This window comes from Marmota monax, unplaced genomic scaffold (genome assembly GCF_021218885.2).
Source record: "Marmota monax isolate L192 unplaced genomic scaffold, Marmota_monax_Labrador192_F-V1.1 WCK01_AAM20220418_F8-fsc00766, whole genome shotgun sequence".
NCBI lineage: Eukaryota > Metazoa > Chordata > Mammalia > Rodentia > Sciuridae > Marmota > Marmota monax.
The window spans coordinates 113,997-120,504 of record NW_026693629.1 but is presented as its reverse complement, the minus strand read 5'-3'; the positions used below and the strand labels follow the sequence as shown (position 1 = coordinate 120,504).

Sequence of the window (6,508 nt, the reverse complement as noted above, 5' to 3'; positions counted from 1 at the left end):
GGACTGAAGAAGGAGGATCAGAAGTTTAAAACCAGCCTCAGCAACTTAGTGAGGCCCTAAGCAACTTAGTGAGACCCTTTCACTAGATAAAATATTTTTTAAGGATCTGTGGTTAAGCATCCCTTGGCTCATTCCCCTAGCACCAAAGAAAGAAAGAAGAAGAAAGAAAAAAAGGAGTATAACTCTGTTAAACAGAAGAGAGGAGTGTTTCACATAAAGTAAGCATTGATAATAACCACTGGAATTGACAATGTGGAGGTCACTTTTGGGTAAGTTCTGAAGAGAAGTGGGAACAAAAGCTTGATTGACAATAGAAGTGAGAGAAGAGGAAGTGGACAGATCCAGGTGAAAGGTAATGGCAGTTTGGGTCTACATTGGTCATAAGGGAGGTTATAGAAATAATCAGACTTTGAAGATGGTTTTGAAATTGAGTCAACAGAGTTTGCTGTTGGACTGCACATAAAGTTTAGGGTGGATAAAGAATTATTGGGTTTTGGCATAAAGGACCAGAAAAAATGAGGCTTCCATATGTAGAGATAGGGCCCTGATCTCACTATTACCCTCATCCCTGCCTTCAGCAAGGCATGGTGATTCCCATTCTTAAGGGTCCTCAGGTTGCTCCTGTCACTGGCCCACCAGAGGTACTTGGCCTTCAGCTTTGGCCAGGTGTGTGGCCCCTCACACAGTCTTCTGCTTTCCAGCTTCCAAACTTTGTTTACTTCTCTCCTTCCCCATTTTCTTTTCCTTGTGTATTTAAGTCCCTTGGTTTTAAAACAAAAGTCCAGTTACAAACATTTCTGTGATTTTGGAAAGTGACATAAGGAATGTCCAACCCAGAATTCAGTGGGAAGTTTCCTTGTTTTACTTATTTATTTTCTAATTAGAAATGGTCATTTTCATAGTTTGAGCAGGTCACTTGGTCCTTCATAAGGCTTATATCAGCTATTCCAGAACCTCTGTTTTCTGACTGAGTTAAAGGAATAATTCATTTAAGTGATAGGTTTTCTTCCTGCTTTCCTTCCATTTCTTCTTTCCTTGCATGAATCAGTGAATTTTATTTATGAGTTGCCTGAGAATCCTACTAATGAGCATCACCATGAAAATCAAATAGGCAATAATCATTTAAAACCATTGGGAATGTGGCTTAGACTATATGAAAATATGTGAGGATATGGGTTTGTGTGTCTTTCTAAATTCAAAGCTATGCCCTTCTGCAAATTTATTTTTTGATAAGAATAGTCATAGAAAAACTCATGTGCATTTAACTTCACTTCCCCTCCATTTACTGTAAGCCTTAGTGGAATGGTACCAGACTCACATAGGTCTCTCTTCCCAGAAAATGTGGAATCAAAACAAAGAAAGGAACCTCTATGTGGCCTGTAACCTTAGGACTTCTGCATGAACTTATATGCTGGAGAGCCTGAAGCCTATTCTTGCTGATTCTTATAGCAAAGGAGCCAGAGGTGAAGAGAATCCCATTTGGGTTCCCTCCAGGAATTTTCTAGGCCCTGTTCTGCATCCTCTTCGCCTAGCTTTGTGTTTTCCCTGAGCTATACTACACAGGCCACATTCTTAGTGTAGATTTGTCTTTCTTGCTTGAGCAGAATCACCTTGGTTTCAGGTACTTGCAGCGAAGGGGTACTTACTAAAATTAAAGAAACATGTTTCACTTACTCAGGAAGGCTATTCAAACTTCTCCTGGAGAGATAAAGCAGGCCACCCCTTCTAATGACATCCTAAAGATGGCTCAGGACCACAGCTCTCAACTCAGTTTTCCTAGAGACAAGCAAATTCCCATGACCTTAGACCATTCATGAGGCTTTTGCAGGACTTTATCTCAGAGACTGGCCATGGTCATGTCCCACCGAGTAGAGAAGTTGGATAACAGATGTAAGCCTTTTTTATCAGCACTTCCTTTTTCAATTTCACCAAAACAGTTAAAAAAATCTAGAGTTCCCCAAATCCTGGTTTTATGGCTTAGTATAAGGGGTTTAGGAATGTACTCCTAACTAGCAAGAGAGGCATAATAATCAAATTTCTGGGTTAAAAATAAGTGTACTTCCCCAAATTGGATGTTCTAAATGATCCTGCTCATCTTGTTTTGATTATCTTAGATAAAGCTCTTTCACAGAGTCTGTCTCTAGCTAGAATCCAACACCTTAGGAAGTTCCAAGGGGCAAATATTCCTAAAGTTGTACACCAAATCATCAGAAGAACTGAAAATAAAACCTATGGACTTTTTGCCCAATCCACTGAAAAACACTTGAGGGACCTTCAGGGACATTGAAGGAGAGAGCATGTTTCTCCATTTATTGGAAGATTTTCCTTTTGTGGGTGTTCCAAGTACAAACACTGCAGAGAGGGAAAGAGAGAAAGAATGTACATAATATAAAAATAGTGACATGCTGATGGCATTTGAACATAAATGACATCTTAAAAGTAGATGAAGTTGTGTTGTAGGAAAAACAAAAGACAGGAAACCAGGTGTGGAATTTCCACTTCTGACTCTGCTACTAATGAGTTGCTTAATTTTGGATAAATTGTTTAACTTCTCTTGACCTCTAAGTCTTGATCAGCAAATGAAAGTTGTACTAACCTGTCTTCTCCAGAACCCAAATTCTATGAAAACCTTAATCTTCAAGGTTTAAAAATTGAATGAATTGAAGCGACAAAGTTATATCATGTAGCACTGAAATTTTCAAAATAATTTAACTTGTTTAATATAATTTTTAAAAGCTAACATGGCCCCTGAAATATATTCAATTAAATATAGATAGAACAATTGATAGTGTTTTGTTTCTATCCCCTTTTTAATTTTTTTTTTATTAGCTACACATGACATTACAATGATCTTGGCAATTCATACATTTGAATCAATTGGGGTATAATTTCTCATTTTTCTGATTGTACAGATTGCAGAATCACACTGGTCATAGAGTCACCTATATGTTTCTATCGTTTTTAAAAAAAATATCTAAGGAAGCCAGAATAAAGATAAGGGGATTAAAATACAAACATAAAAAATGGAATATAACAGTATTAAAAGAAAATAAAAATATGGCATTTGCAGGTAAATGGATAGAGTTCAAGAATATCATGCTAAGTGAAATAAGCTATTCCAAAAAACAAACCAAAGTCCAAATGTTTTCTCTGATATGAGGATGCTGATCCATTTATTGGATGGGGGCCGTGGGAAGAATGGGGGAACTTTGGATTGGGCAGAGGGTAATGAATGAAGGTGAGGGGGCATGAGGATAGGAAAGATTCATGTGTGATTGAATGAATGATGTGACTCTACATTGTGTATAACCAGAGAAATTAAGAGTTGTTCCCCATATGTGTACAAGGAATTGAAATGCATTATGCTGTCATGTATAATGATTTAGAACAAATAAAATTTCTTTAAAAAATTTAGAAAAAATGTATTAAGACAAATTTAAAAAAAAATTAGAGAAAATATATGACATATACTCACACACTGACCTTTGCTGATGCCTAGGCCAGGTGAGGCTGCAAGCAGATTTCTGTAGGCAAAGAATGCATATGTGTTAGTGGGGGTTAGCACAGTAGACTCATTTTACAGAATTATTCTCTTAACCTTATTTTCCCACCATTCACCTCTATCTTTCCCCTTGCACTTTCATGAAAGTGTTAACCATTAGGTTATTCCATAGGTCTATCTCATTTCAACAACCTCATGTAACATGACTACTTTGAAATTCCACTTAAATTGTGACATCACACAGCTAGAGAGACCTCAAAGAATAGCATATATTTTAATTCTATTGTTCTTATATACTTGGGAACTGTAGTTCCTTATTACAGACTATATTATGAGGAATTGATTTAATGTCAAGAGAAGTAATTTTAATTAACTATTAGAATGTACTACTTCTCCATTATGTTAGTTTGATATAGTTTTCCATCAGTATAACAACATATTGTCATATATGTATATGACAATAGGATATGCACATATTTAATATGTGCATTATTAGCAAAGAGCTTTTGTCTAATAAAAAGAGAAATTATCTAGTGGTGGATAATTGAATGTGAATTGCCTAGTTGAGATCACAAAATGTTTGTTTCTATATACTACATTAGGAAGTAATTACCCCATTCATCTCTGATTCTACAGTATTTAAAATAAAATATAGGTCTTATAAGGACAAAGAATATCATGTTATAATCTATATAGGAATTATAGCTACTTCATACAATTTTTTGTGTGTAATCTTAGGAATATTCATATCTATTATAAATTGTACAATCTATCATTATACTACCGAAATCTAGGCCCTTGCCCTGGTGCCAATCCAATAGTAAGGACATGGTTTTGAGAAAAAGGAGAAAGAAGTTTTTGTTGTTGTTGTTGTTGTTGTTTTTTTTTTTTTTTTTTTTTTTTTTTTTTTTTTTTTTTGCTAACAAAGAAGAAACTCATGAGACTCCTGTCCCAGAGTCTATGATTCTGCCCATGGGGTTGGGGGAAAAGGATTTTACAGAGATGATTCAAAGGCTAAATCCCAGGTGTTCTCTGTTGTAATTCACTTGTTAATTTGGGAAATGGTCATTTCTTAGATCTTTTGGTGCCATCCCCAAAGTCTGAATTATTTCATTCCTGTTCCTGTGGTAGGTAGGTGCTCAACAACAGATAAACTCTGCCTAGAGTGGGGAAGAAAGGTATTCTGTTTCCCCAGAGTTTAAGGAAGGGAAGATTGGAATGGGGAGATATTAGGGAAGTGAAGAAGGAAAGGAAGAGAAAGAAACTTGTCCATTTAAAAAATAAGTGGCAGCAGAGCAGCAAGGGCCATATATCCAAAGCACAAAGTAGACCACTGTAACACTTAAAGAATTAAGTCATGCCCAATGGAAGCAAAATAAACTCACACATAGAATAGAGGGATTGTTTTTCTGGAAGATCATTGTGATTGAACTAAGTGAAAAATAAAAATTTTAGAATCTCTGTGGGAACATTCAAAGGATTGAAATTCATATTACTGTAAGGTGCTCAGTGTTTCTTGTGGACTACTGCTATAATCAGAAAAATAATCTGGCGGCAGAATTAGAAGTGTACATTTAAACTATAAGAAAGATCATTTGAGATCATCAAGCAATTTTGAAATTATTTCAGGAGCACCATTGAACTAATTTTTTCACAATTAATAGTTTTGTTCACTAAATTTACACATATGACTATATGCATTTCACACTCTACTAGCCAAATTCAAATTTCTGAGAAGTGTCAAGAACCTGAATACATTCAAGAACATGGGGCAAACTCTTTCCACCTCCTGGTAAATTGCTGAGTGTGTTATCCTTTGTCAAAACAAGTGAATTAAATCCTTTTGGTTAAATTTGGTTTTATTTTTTTTCCTTTTTTCTTTTCTTAAACATTTTATTCATCTTGTAGAGGGATTTCTTAGTTGTTTACTTTTTTTCCTAATTGTTAAGAAGAGTGGTTGAGGAGTACTGAATCCATCACTACTTCAATGACACAGATAAAATTCCAGATTCACATTTTCAGGTACCAAGAGTTCCCTCCAAATGCCACAATCACATAAGCCTTCCTTTGTATTTCTTTCTACTGAACACAGCAATACCCATTGGCATCTCTGAAGCGTAATCCCAACTTAGGTGGATATTTCTCCAACTAAAGCAGCTGCTTGGAATTAAATGTTCCCCTTCTTTTTTGTCTTATAAACTAAACTGCATCTTCATACTTCATTCCACATTTAATCAAAGCAAGTGCAACCAGCACGGGTGCCCTTCCCAATCCTGCAACACAATGCACTGCAACACAGCAACCTGGCTCTTCACAGAATTTGGTTTTTAACAGGTTCAGCCAATCATCTACTGATTAGAGGGTGGAGCTCCATCATCAAATGGCCAATCTAGAAGGTAGATTCCTTCTTTTTCAACTGGAGCTTTATCATATGTAGCATCCCACACTCAAACCAAAGTTGTTACTCCATACTTCTTAAACTCCTTTGTGAACTTGTTGAGAGTTTTGTTGGTAGGGTTGTGAGTTATCAGGAAATGCATGTTCTCATAGGAGATCTCCACAGGGGCTGGACGGTTCATTATGGCAAATATAAAGTGTGAGCGTGTGTGTGAGTATAATGGGGAAAATTGAAAAAAAAAATCAATAAATCTTGAAATGAAATCATTAAAAAAGACCACTAAAATGCCTATTATCAATCAATATTTTCTCTGTTCAACTTGTTTATTCTTTATGAAGCTTTCCCCTTCAAGATAAGCAGAAGTATTTAGAATCCACACCAATCCAAATTCAACTTGGGCTTCAATGTCTGTAGATGGATTCCTTCTGAGTTCAAAAAAATCCAACTACGTACAAAACATAAGCAGCCTTTACTACATTTAGGCACTAGTGAGCCACATTAAAAGTGTAGGTCATTTTCCACTTTTGTTTACTTGATGCTTAATTTACTGAGTCATTAAAAAATGTTTTCGATTAAAATAAAAAAGTCAACTATTTCTGAGGCCAGTC

The 6,508-nt window shown here is 35.8% G+C and overlaps 1 pseudogene; it reads right to left on the bottom strand.

The window, feature by feature from the left end:
• Positions 1-5,581: 5,581 nt before the first annotated feature.
• LOC124103203 (protein tyrosine phosphatase type IVA 2-like) lies at positions 5,582-6,081 on the bottom strand (annotated as a pseudogene).
• Positions 6,082-6,508: the final 427 nt, after the last annotated feature.